The sequence below is a fragment of the Balaenoptera borealis genome (assembly GCF_965194805.1).
Source record: "Balaenoptera borealis genome assembly, chromosome: 4".
Taxonomy (NCBI): domain Eukaryota; kingdom Metazoa; phylum Chordata; class Mammalia; order Artiodactyla; family Balaenopteridae; genus Balaenoptera; species Balaenoptera borealis.
Window position 1 is genome coordinate 12,959,222 of NC_138861.1, and position 13,455 is coordinate 12,972,676.

The 13,455-nt window shown below is 32.6% G+C and overlaps 1 long non-coding RNA gene across 1 annotated transcript in view; it reads right to left on the bottom strand.

The window, feature by feature from the left end:
* Positions 1 to 522: 522 nt before the first annotated feature.
* LOC309628600 overlaps positions 523 to 13,455 on the bottom strand; it is a 152,791-nt gene continuing 139,858 nt past the window's right edge. The window contains exon 3 of the long non-coding RNA XR_014244573.1: positions 523 to 1,984. This is a non-coding gene — a long non-coding RNA (uncharacterized lncRNA). The remainder of the gene's footprint in view (positions 1,985 to 13,455) is intronic.

Consider the following 13,455-nt stretch of genomic DNA (forward strand, 5'->3'; position numbering starts at 1 on the left):
GAGAGATTGGGCATATTTGTAGGGCATGCTTTTTAGGTTTAAGTAAAATGTTTTGTCTTTTGATTTTCTTTCTTTTTCAAGAACTGGGACTAGAAGGTACTATTACAGATCTACTATACCTTCTCAGAAATTCATGGGGCCAATGGGCTCTAAATTTCAAAAATTTTCAGATTTTTTTAAAGCTTCATACATGTTATATAGCATAACACTTTCAGTTGAGTCCAGGGGCACCTCTCAGTGAAACACATTCATATTACTTCAGCAAAATATAAGCATATCCACATGTGTTGGGCTTTACAAAGACTATAAATGGATTTATTTCATTTCTGGTTTGGTTTTATCAACACCTGAGTTCAGGTTGGCTAAGCTAAGGTTTAGCTGCTCAAATAGTTTAGGAACAAAACCCACTTTTTAGAATGTTTGGATTTTGGTATAATGAATATAAGACTGTGGTTGCACTGTTATTATAAATGCTACAAGTAATAATATACTTCTAATATAAGCTAATATAAAATTGCTTGCTGTAAGTCAGATAATTTGTCTATAAGTAGTTGTAGCAAAACTTTACCATAGTCATCCAAATGTGGTTCCTCTGTGTTCATAAAGATATTTTAAAATAAGTTTTCCAACCATATAAAAATACAGTGATAATGAAAATTCCTTTGGTAGAGAAAGAATTAAGTGGATTGCTCTTTTATTTCCTTTTATTGAAACTTAATAACAAAAACTTCTAACTTACATTTGAGCTATAAAAAATTGAGGATTCAGTCAGTTAACACTTGGAAATAAAAGCAAGGAGTGTGACAGGCAACATTTCTAGCTTTCATTCTCCATCAGTTGAGGGAAGAGAAGATAGCACTTAAAAATAGAATGGCTTGCTGAGAAATGCGCATTTCATTGTTTCATGGAATTTAAGATTCAGTATCTTATTAATTTTGTCTGATTTTAAATCTTATATGGACCATGAATAGATTATTAAATGAAATTACTTTGAACGGATTAGAAATGTATACATCATGTACTCCTTTGAAAGTCTCACACAGCTTAGACAAGGAGATGTTTTTGTTCAGGGAGTTTACATTGCCAGCATTCATTTTATCACTACAAACTTGCTTTCGAGTTTCTCAGTACCTTTAATAAATATGAAGTATTTTTAAAGTGATTTTTAAAAACCCCACTATGATACTCAATTTTTAAATTTTTAAAAAACTTTAAAAAAATTTATATACAATTTTTAAAGTTTACATTCCATTTACAATTATTACAAAATATTGGCTATATTCCCCATGTTGTATAATATATCCTTGAGCCTATTTATACCCAATAGTTTGTACCTCCCATACCCTCACCCCATATCATCCTTCCCCCCAACAAGCTATGAAATCTGAGCTTGATTTTCTTGTGCAAATATAGGTTTCAGCTACACCACATTGGGAAATGGACACAATAAATTACCCAGTCCAGAGACTTGCTGAGAATTGTAATTTCTTCAAATTAATCTAATTGTCCCAAAACTTAAAAGGATTCACAATGCACATAATATACTTATTAAAAAACATATAGAAAATATAATAAGTAGAAAACAATAAAATAGGAATATATATTTTAATTTTACCGCTTAAGTCAAAGACTCTGAAATAAGATTTCAGGTATTAACCTAATAATTCATTCCCCTACCGGGGCTAGCATATTTTTCTTAAGTTTAATACCACTGCTATTAAGAGGGTTTTTCTCATGGTCAAATAAGTATATTAACTTTCTTGAATAGATAGATAGATAGATAAATAGATAGGATTACCATAGTTACATTCTAAGCATCAACTGATCTCTACGTCCTATGTTCTTCAAATTAATATGTATTTATGCATTTATATAGGTGCAAGTATGTAATTATATTAATGCTGTAAACTCACCATTAAAGTCATTCTTAAAGCCTGGCACGTGTATTCTTAACGCTTCTTGATTATCCAACACATGCATAATTCTATAAATTAAAAAAAAAAAGAAAAAGAAGAAATAAGGAAAAATGGGTGAAATAATTGAATGGCACATGCTATGATGTGATAATTTAAAAACAGTGATTACCTCAGTTATTGAATTTTACTTAAAGTGCTTAACCACAGTATCAACTGGTAAAATAGGATTTGAAACATGGCTTAGGACTTACAGAGAATTTGGACTTTCTTCTACTTCTTCCTACATTGAACTAAGGCAACCCAGTCACAAACAGAAATGTCCTATGCCTCTGCTACACAGAATAGCTGCTGCTACTGCTGCGTCTTAATCTAGAAAGGGAGGAGCAAATATGATGTGAAGAAAATAAAATACTTTTTCTTAATTATTCACAGAGAGGTAGGAAGTTCCTATTTTGGAGACCAGGACAAGAAATTGGAAATAACCCACTGCACCACTGTTGGTTCAAAACCTTGAAAGCTTCCCAGGTGAAATTTGAAACTAGCTCCCATACATGGAGGGCAAGAATAAACTGAAGAAAGAGGTGGGCCACTCTAGATTGGTAGGTGCCAGGTTTAATAAGTAAGGGAACTTACAAACAAGGCTTGTCTTTGATGGCCACAAATTGAGTAGAACTCCACACCCGCCCACCAGAACCTTAAAAGTTTATGAAAGGGCCTTAACTGGATTTAGTCGCATATACAGTCCAGGTTGTCTCAGCAACACATTGCTTTCTCAAGGCTAAATCCATGAAAATGGTTCCCACAGTGGGAAAGGTGGGCAGAGCATACATTCCGAGGAGAAGGGAAATGGGTAAGGATCCTCTGATTGTCAGGGTCTAACTCTTGGTTCAACCAGTGGTCACGTCCTCTGGATCACCTCCTCCAACAGCAAAGTCACCAGGTTATAGTAACAGGATTAGAATGTCTATGTTATCTCAATGGTCTCTGTCTAGCTTCAACAGGAGATCATCAACATAATTTTAAGAAGTTCTGAACAAGGCTAAAGCCTTGTTCCCTAAAGGAATGCACTCTGTTAACGACCGCTCTAACACTAGTGATGGCCCACAAGGGAAAGGCATCACAAGAGAGTAGATAGGTCCAGGATCTAGAATAAGAGTGTCTGGTTTTATAACTAAGTTCTACCATTTAGTAACTGTGATCATGAACTAGGTATTTTACACCTCCAGGTTTCAGTTTACTTATCTTTATAATTGGAATACTAATAGTATACTTTTTTTTTTTTTTTTCTTCCCGGACCAGGGCTCAAACCCGTGTCCCCTGCATTGGCAGGCTGATTCTTAACCACTGTGCCACCAGGGAAGTCCCTAATAGTATACTTTTTAAGGATTAAATTAATTAATCAATACAAAAGCACTTAGGTGAGTTCATGATACATAGTAATGCTAGTTGTTGGAGGTTCTGTTAGTGTTACTATTTTCTCATCAATTCAACACGTATTAGCTACTTTATACTACAGCATGGAAATCTGTATGTATGTAAATATTGTATGTAACTGTGCATGTATATGGACATGTGTATAGATATTATATATATACCATCTACAAAATATGCATATAGATGTTACATATACTACGTTTTAAGATATAGTGTCTTTTCTTCTGTAACAGGGAGAGAAGCAAAGTCATAAAAGAAAAATATTGGCATTGATGGCAGAGAAATTTGGGACCAAAAAATGTTACTTAATTGTCATAAATCATGCTCACATTCCTTTTCTATAAAATATGATCCAGTTGCAAATTCACAGCTTAATTATGAAGATTACATGAGATAGCAAATCTAAAATGATTTTCTAAAGGCATGAAACAAAGTGTGTGTGTTTATTAATTGACTACAGAAGTCTATGGAGGATTTCTCCAACCTTAAAATTTCCAAACAATACAGATAGATTAGATAGATAGATAGATAGATAGAAATAGATGTTTCCTATCATTTACAAATGTCTGTAAAGATTATATTTTACTCCAGTGTTACACTGAAAGTTTTACTAACTCAATTTAATATAACCAATCATAATATTTTCCAATAACTAAAACAACACACTGTGGTGTTGCTTAATTTTTCATAAACAGTGCCTTCTTAGAAATTCTTCAATAGCGATTTTGTTTTTTGTATTAAACACTACATATTACATATGAACATGCAGGATTCATGAAAGAGGTAACAAAGAGATTGTTCTACAAGCACGATATTAACTTTTTATATCTTGACCATTATTTCCAATGCTATGTGCGGTTTCTACTTATTTGACTGCTTTAGAAATAATTCCATTTGAACTAATATAAAAACAACATATTTAATGTGTTAAGTGGAACTTCATGAAGAAATGGTTGATGTCAATAACAATTTAGCTCAGAAACATGATTATTAAATAATTTCATATAACGTGTATTTAATTGTGTTTACAATCTTGTGTGATCTTTGAACACTTTGAGACCCCAGAAGACTAAGGAAATGAGCTGGGACAAATTTCTGAAAATAAAAAAATGAATACAGTGAAGAAAAATTTAAATTTAAGGTACACTTTAGGGAGTTTCATTGGACTTTGAACGTATTTTTCCACAAACTTTAAAACTTTCTTAAATTAATATTTTATGTGCTATAGATGAAAGTATTTTTCCACAAACTTTAAAACTTTCTTAAATTAATATTTTATGTGCTATAGAGTAATTTTATACTAAATTTTATGCGAAAACATGCAATTAAATTGCATTTAATGGCTTAGAAAAGAAAATTCCAAATGATTTTTCTGAAGATTTAGCACTTTTAACATTCACCAGTAAGTTTTTTGCTAATTGTGCCATTTCTGAGAATTTTAGGAGTTCTTGACATTAGATCTCTATTACTTTCTACATCTCACGCAAATATATTCTTATTAATATAAAAATAACATATGCCTCTATTACTTGCTGTACTTTATGTCCTAGGCACTTTGTCTCCTCTTGTTTTTGGCTGAATACATTTTAAATACATTCCAAAGAAAATGAAGATTTAAGTGGGAGATTATGTAAAAGGAGAGAAAGAAAGGCAGTGGGCTAGAATAGTTTGTATTATTTGTACTATTCTTTGCAGTAATATATTTAATCTTTTTTAATCCACTTGAAATGATACAAACTATGACATGACAGCAAAGAACAAGCACTCCTTTCTAAAACATGAACCACCAAATCAGTTTGCCCTAGAACATGTTTGGTGGAAATTCCTGTTTGTGGGTACTAAGGGAAATTTTCACTGTGATTAGTTTACTCATGTGCTGAGTACTATAATGAAAATGTTGCAACTGTTGCTGTGGCTTTTGCTGCTACTTCCTGGACACTGTTAACAATGGTTTTCTGGTATCATTCATTATTATAGAACTTTTAACAGCACATGTTTTCCTTCCCAAGAAAGCATATTTTTGATGTTGCAGGTATACAAACATACAGCTGTTTCTAAGTTTGATTGTATAGAAGGAATCTTGACTCTGCCACTTTATGTAACCTTGGGTAAATTATGTAATGCCTCTAAGTTTTATTGTCTTTATTTATAAAGTGAGATATCAAAAACTCAAAGTTTTTGAAATTATTGAAAAAGAAAATGCTTTCTAAATTCTTAGTATAGATCTTGTCACATAGGATGTACTCTCTCTATTCCACCTGAAGTATACTATTGATCAGATTCTAGTCTACAATACTTTAGCTCCGCTGAAGAATGACAGCCACAAGCATGAATTTTACTATGGGTTATAAAAAGATACTATATAAACTCCTCACTCAAAAATTGTTCCTCAGCAATAGATATCTTTGGTGCAAGTACTTAAATAACACTTTTCCATGTCAGTTGTAACCCTCATCAAGGTTCTGTGTCAAGTACTGAAAACTGCAATGATAAAAGCTTAATTCCTATTACTCTGTGAAAAGCTGTTGTCATCACTTATAATTTAAAATTGTTTTTAACCCTGAATAATCTGAGTTGTACACCCCCCCCCCAAATATATGGTTCAATATGAAAATTTTTGTTTACCCTCCTCAAATTCACATTTTTAGCTTTGGCTTTATAAAATCTAGACAAAGGAAAGCACTGTCAATAGTAGGTTATAAAATTATTTTACTTAGATCAAACAGGACCATAAGGCACTAGACAAATTATATTTGGGAATAAAGCAATTCAGACTGACTATACTTTAGTGCTCTGAAATCTCAACACTTTTTCTTGGGACTAATGTAAGATTTCTTTTTCATTATTTGATTTTGATTCAGTTTGTATGTTCCCAGTTCTCTCAAGTGCTGGTCTTAAAAGCTGAGGAGCCCGATGCAGGATAGAAGCTCTAGGTTTTGATTTTACTAGGCTCAGGGTGGGGTTTATGGAAAAACTGTGTCTCAGCCGTTCCTATCTGCTTCATTGTCATTTGCCCTGTGAAGGGGTCACGCTGCCAGTTTTTAGGCTTTAGTCAGAGGAAATTGTTCCACATACTGTATAGCTGTAGATCCAGAGTGTCTGTGGGAAAAGGTGAGTTTAGGATCTTTCTATGTCACCATCTTGAGCCAGAATCCTGTATGTTCCCAGTTCTAATACAAATTCCTACATGGTCTAGGATCAGCTGATTATACAGATGGTATCTGCTGTTGAAAGTGCTGACAACTTTCAAGTCTTCTTCCCTCCTTTTAAACTCACTCTGGAGACTAGAAGCCTAGTTATTTCACCAGTAGGAGAAAAACCTTCGTTTTGTAGGTTTGGAGCTGATTATATACAAGTATTTCAGAATTTTAAATAGACTTTCTGTTACAAATGAGGTCCAGGTTGTAAAGACAGTTATCAGATAACATATGGCAAATTCAGTTTTTCTTTCTTGTACTTGAAATTTATTCTTGCTATGGTATCACTGCTACTCAAAAGCCTCTGCTTCTGAACGCTCACTATGCCCACTTCTTAGTCAGCATGTCTCCATGATCTTAGTGTCTTTTCTCTGTTCATCAATATTTGTAACAGCTCTTAAAAAATGGGGGGGGAAAGCTTATCATTTTTTAGACATATACACTTAAAAACTTACCACATTTATTTCATTAATGTTGATTAAATTTTAGGTCATAAATTACTAATGGATTAAGATTTTTCATTTAACATAAATTTTACACCAGCCCCTACATCTTACTAAACTATTAGAAACAATATTTTCAATGGATATCTGCATTCTAGCTTATTTTCAAAATATTTCATCCTGTAGAAAACTTTCAAAGGGAAGTTCACTTTTCTTGTTAATAATTTGTTATATGGCTATCTGGACTTTTGGTGGTTAGTCAGTTTTCTGAAAACACTTTATGGAGAAGGTACTAGCACCATAAAATTTAAATTTATTATTCATTGCTTGAGAGCTTTCACCTATTTAGAAATGAGCCCACAGGACCACTTCTCATAAGAAGGATAATGAATACGTAGAAACTTTTTATTCTATAATTTTTAGCATATTACTTTAAAGATTGTTTCTATAGAGATTTCATGATTCCAGGATATAATATTCAAAGTGAATGAAGCATAGATGAATATCCATAACCTAGGCTTAAGTTCTCAATCAGTATATCAAGTTCATTTTTAAAAAATGTTCTGTAGTGAATATGCATACTGTTGCACTGATACGTATCCACTAGAACAAGGAGGTAAGTAGCATACTACTTATGGCTCTAAGTGAGAAATTTGGTTCAGAATCAAGTTTGCACTCAAAAAAAGATCTTATGGTTACAGGTACATGTAAGCATCCAGGGCAAGAGTTCTATTCAAATGGTAAGAGAATGCTTAGGGTAGACAAAAGGAAGATGGCGGTTAATACAGATGCTTTTATAAGTAATGTACAACATTAAATTATTGTATTATTGATAGATTTTCATTATTCCTCATTTATATAGTGTGTTAAAATATTTAATTTTCTCTCATGTGTTATCAAAAATTTGGTAATCAGCAACAAGGACGTACTGTCTAACACAGGGAACTCTGCTCAACATTCTGTAATAACCTAAATGGGAAAAGAATTTGAAAAAGAATAGATACACGTATGTGTATAACTGAATCACTCTGCTGTACACCCGAAACTAACACAACATTGTTAATCAACTATGCTGCAATATAAAATAAAATAAAAGTTTTTTAAAAATTTAAATCGTATACAAAAAAATTTTGGTGATCAGTAGTATAACAGAAGCATGCAAAAAGTTGAAAACCTTTATCTAAAGGTGCATGTGAGAAGAATTTTTCACATGTGTGTTTATTGGACTTCTCTGAAACCTCTGAAATAATAATAAATGTACATTTCTAAGTGTAATTTGGAGTTTCCACAGGACTTATTATAACTTATTATAGGAAAACTATAAAGTGGTTTTGGGGTTATTTAGTTTTACTTGCTTGTTACTATGCTGTGAAACAAGACAAAAAATATTTTAAATACATGTATCAAGTTGCTCTTGTTATTTGAATTTAATAGTAACAATCAATATTTTTAAACAATGTATTTTAATTAACATATGATATTACATATTAGTCATAATTTTGTCATTTTCACTCTTCTACTCTAGCCCCCAAATTCACCCCACAGCAATTATAATCAAATTGATTTTAATATAGGAACACTCATTCTCCAACTGAACGCCTATGTTTTTTAACATTTCAGATATTTATACGCATGTATTAATAAGCAAAGAATATCGTGTCACAAACTGATGGGAGAAATTCATTATGATATTATTTTTTACTGGAATATAAATTTATAATAATGGGAAAACTGCACATAACTTTACATAATTTATTAACATTTTAGTTCATTTCTTAGTTTTCTTAAAATATAAATGACTTCAAACTTAAACAGTTTGAAAAATTAGCCAGAAAAATTACATATGGTTTGAAAAGAACCTTCACCTACATATTTTGTCTATGTATTTTCTTATTGTAAATTATTTAGTACATACCTACATAAAAATTGGTAGCCCATAAATTCTGTTGATGATGATATTTACTCTCACAGGAATTACTATTGTAATTGGTACCTTCTTATATGCATATTTCATCTTAGAAATTCAAAGTTGATTACTATTTTGGAATCATTTAAATTTTCTCAATTAAGTGCTGGTCATTGAAAAATCACATGTTATTTTGAACTGATCATATAGAAAACAATGCCAAATTCTAATCATGGGCTTAGGTAGAGTATGCCTTAGGACTGCTGCTTCTATTAGAAATGTCTTAACATATATATCATTAGCATATCAAGATGGATAGTAGTTTGCTACAACTCAAATTTATTATCTATTTTGTTAAGTTTATGAATGGAATATTTTTGTAAGGAGCTATATCTAAAGGATGACATAATAATTAGGATTTGTTTAACACCTCTAAGTGTTTCATAATACATTTCTATTTTCTTCTTTGATATTTTCATCAACGTTAAAAATCAGGACTTAATTTTAATCCATTATTTAGAGGAGAAAACAAATAATAAAAGGGCAATGTAAAACAGAGGAACATTGGTAAGACTGTAGTTGTGGCAATCACAGAAACGCACTCTGCAGGTCTCCCTTCAGGAGAAACTTGCTGCAAGGAATGTAGAGAACCAACAGCCTTCACCTGCTCCACCTTCTGGGTTTCACTACCTCCTTGGCTCAGGCCAAGGCCATGCTCCCTGGGTGCTCCCATCTAGTGACTGAGCCTGGTGGGATTCCTAGAGCTGAGCCGTCCCGGCCTAACAGGGGACTATTCTAATGGGTAATCTTTGTTCTGGGACTCCCTGTTGGCCTGGCCGAGACTTTCTCCCGGCTGTACTGCAGTCTAAGGCTCTCTCTACTCCGTGTTCCTTCCTTTTCCTCTTGAACAAATGTCAGACCAACACCGCAGTCTGCACGTTCTCTCTGCCTACTTCTGCTCTTCCCCTTCTCTATCTACACAGGAATTTTCCCAAAGAAATCTCCTGTAAGCCTAGTCCTGTGCTGATATCTGCAACATGGAGATGATACTGTGGCTAATTACCTTCATGGACAGTAGAGATAGATTTACACTGGTAGGACTAGAGGTAATTGAGAAGCGTTGTCCAGCTAAAATATTAAATCCTATTACATAAATAGAGTATAAGAGTTCTGCTTCTAGGAATGATAAAGAAACATGTTGCATACTAACATAATTACAGGGACAACTAGAAGAGTTTCACAAAATTTGAAGGAAAAAATCTGTTTGAAGAACCAGAAAACCATTAAAATATTAAGAATTTTTAAGTACAGACCTAGAGAGAAAAGAACAATGAGATAAGCACAACATTCTAAGTATTTTTACAATAGAAGCATTTCAGAAAGTAACAATGGACCAAAGGTTGGGATATAATCACACAAATAAACTATTTACTTTCAAGCTAAATACTGTTTATAAAAAGCTCAAAGATCAGTTTTTGTATTTCAGTGTGTAAAAATTATGTGAATTTGAGCAAGTTATTAACCTCAATTTTCTCACTGTGAAGTGGGTGAAATACTAACATACTACCTAAGTCTATTATGATAATTTTTGAGATAATATTTCTAGTGCTCTGAGAAGACAGTCCAATACATATTAAGCACTAAGATTTTGTTAAAGATCTAAAATAAGTGAAATTCACACATGCACGTGTATATTCACACACATTCCCTAGAAGACACTATTTTATTTAAAGCTGTCATTATTTTCACAAAAAGGTTCTTCTCTCAAATGACTTTTGAGGTTCACTCATAAAAATTCATCAATATTTATTCTTGGGTAGAAAGTACAAAATGTATATACTGTCATGATATTCTGTGGTATATATTTAGAAACAATTTTTTTCAAAACTGATGACGAAATATAATCTCTGAAGTAGTGCATCAGAAATTTTAATTAGTGGTATGCCATAAAGACAAACATTTCAAGTGGTTGCTTATTACTCTGTATGTTAGAATATGCATTTTTTGTGATGCAAATTTAGCTATAATGTGATCAATTACTTATGTAATTTGACTTGATTATACTAAACACTATTGTTGTTACTCAGTTTGGAGCTATCTTCTGGAAAACCTACTATAATTTGGAAAAAATGCTGTGTCTTACTTCATAGGCATATTATGTCAGTGTGGCTTTGCATATTTTTAACCATAGGAATGGGTGAAAAACTTCTGTATTGCGTAAATGTCTTTTTTCTACTGAAACAATTTATAATATTGCTTTGACAATGTTTTTTTTTTTTAAGAATGCACCTATCTAATTGTATTGGAACAAAAGGTATATAGTATTTTTCAGTTTTAAAATGTCATAAAATATTCATTAATTATTTCTTGCAATTATCCCATTAAGTCAGCATTAATATTTTCATTATGCAAATGATGCATAAAGAAATTGAATAATATAAATGAATCAAAAAAGTATGAATAATTAAACAAAGTGAATGATTGTAGTGTTTTTTTTTTAACATCTTTATTGGAGTATAATTGCTTTACAATGTTATGTTTCTGCTGTATAACAAAATGAATCAGCTATATGTGTACATATATCCCCATATCCCCTCCCTCTTGCGTCTCCCTCCCACCCTCCCTCTCCCACCCCTCTAGATGGTCACAAAGCACATGGGGAGGGGGAAGAGTAAGCTGGGACGAAGTGAGAGAGTGGCATGGACATATATACACTACCAAATGTAAAACAGATAGCTAGTGGGAAGCAGCTGCATCGCACGGGGAGATCAGCTCGGTGCTTTGTAGTGTTTATTCTGTGGTCTACCATTCTAAAGTTTCACTGTTTCCTGAATAATGATGTTGGACTGTAGTAACCTTTTCCTCACATAAAAAAAGTAATGATTTATGACATTATTAATTGTCTAAATGCCATCTGGACAGATGCGCCATTTCATTCTGAAATTAATTTTCAAAAAGTATACAGGCATTTCATAAATCATAATTTATTTCTAGCTTCATACCATATTTGGTCAGCTGGCTATTATTTGCTAGCCTGCTGGCACTGATAATTTGGATCAGTTTGTATTTCAAATCACTCAGGAACTTAATAGCTTATAAATGTTTACACTGGGACCGAAATGGAGAAGAAAACAATTTTTGAAGGAAAACATCAGTTTGTACACCAGTCCTGGACAACACCAAGTAATGTTGGCTTCACTTTTTATTATTGGTTTCAATCTCTCTGTAGTTGAAGCCAATTCCTCATACAGCCTCCCTTTCCATAACAACCTACTCTTTGCAAAATAATATCTTTGATATCATGTATCTTTGTGGAAGAAATCAAAACTATTCAGATATAAAATTTCTCATAGATTGCTATAATTTACTCAGTTCGCCCTGTATCTATGCCCACAGATAGTTGCCTACTATACTGACTCTGAAACTAGTCATGCAAATTACTTTGGTTAATAGTAGTGGCAAATGTGGCACAGCAGAAAGTTGAAAATTGCTTCTACATTGGGATTTTCCCTTTCTTAGTGCTATTGAAATATGCCATCCCATTTGTAAGGAGAAAAAAAAAAAAAGTCTAGGGTAGCCTGTTGCCTGATGAAAAACAATGATCACATCACCCCTGTAACCACTACTAATATGTACTCCAATTGCCAGGCTTAAGAATGAGGCCACCCTAGAACAACCAGGCCTAGATGACCCGCCAACTGACCATAGATGTCTAGACAGGACCAGTTGAGGTCAGCAGAGCATAGCCTACATCAGCAGAACTATCTAATCAATACAGAGATTTGTGGGAAATAATAAATGGTGGTTGTTTAAGAAACTAGATTTTGGAGTAATTTGTTATGCAGTTAAAGCTAACAATACAACATAGTTTGTATGGTGAGTCATAAAAAAACTCTCACTCATTGGGACTCTTCTCAAATTCTCAAAGCAAATGTTTGCTAATAAATGTTTTAAATAGCAGCACCTAAGGTCTTTTTTTTCATTGTGGGGTGTGAGGTGGGGAGGTAAGGAAATGCATTGGAACTCCATGTAGTCTTATGCTCAGAACTGTGGAAGCCAGAAGGAAATTTTAATTGCTTTTAATGGACATCAATGGTTAGTATAATTAAAAAAACATGCAATACACTAAGTATTTTTAATATTAAAATCAAATGTGTTTATTTATATGTATTTTTATTCCTTTAGATAGTAAGTGAATGTTAGATTTGCTGCAATTTTTAATTAACTTAAAATCTTTCTTCAACTTCTGTCTGATTATTTTATTTCATATTCAGTGCTACCAGAAAATAGAATTTCATAAAAAGAGGAACAGCAGATTTTCCTTTTATTAAGTAGATAATAAGTAACTACTAGTAAATTTTCCAACAATCAGAGTTTTCTGTCACTCTTCCTGGGTCTGAGGGGATAGTAGAAGCTATTCACTGGAAAAGTTTAATGTGGTTTATTGGCAGAAAGTTGCTCCTCTTTTTTATTTACCTTATGTGATAAATTTATCAGTTTATTTTCTAATAGCAAGGAAAGAAATAAAGCCATACTTAATGATTAGCACACAATCACAA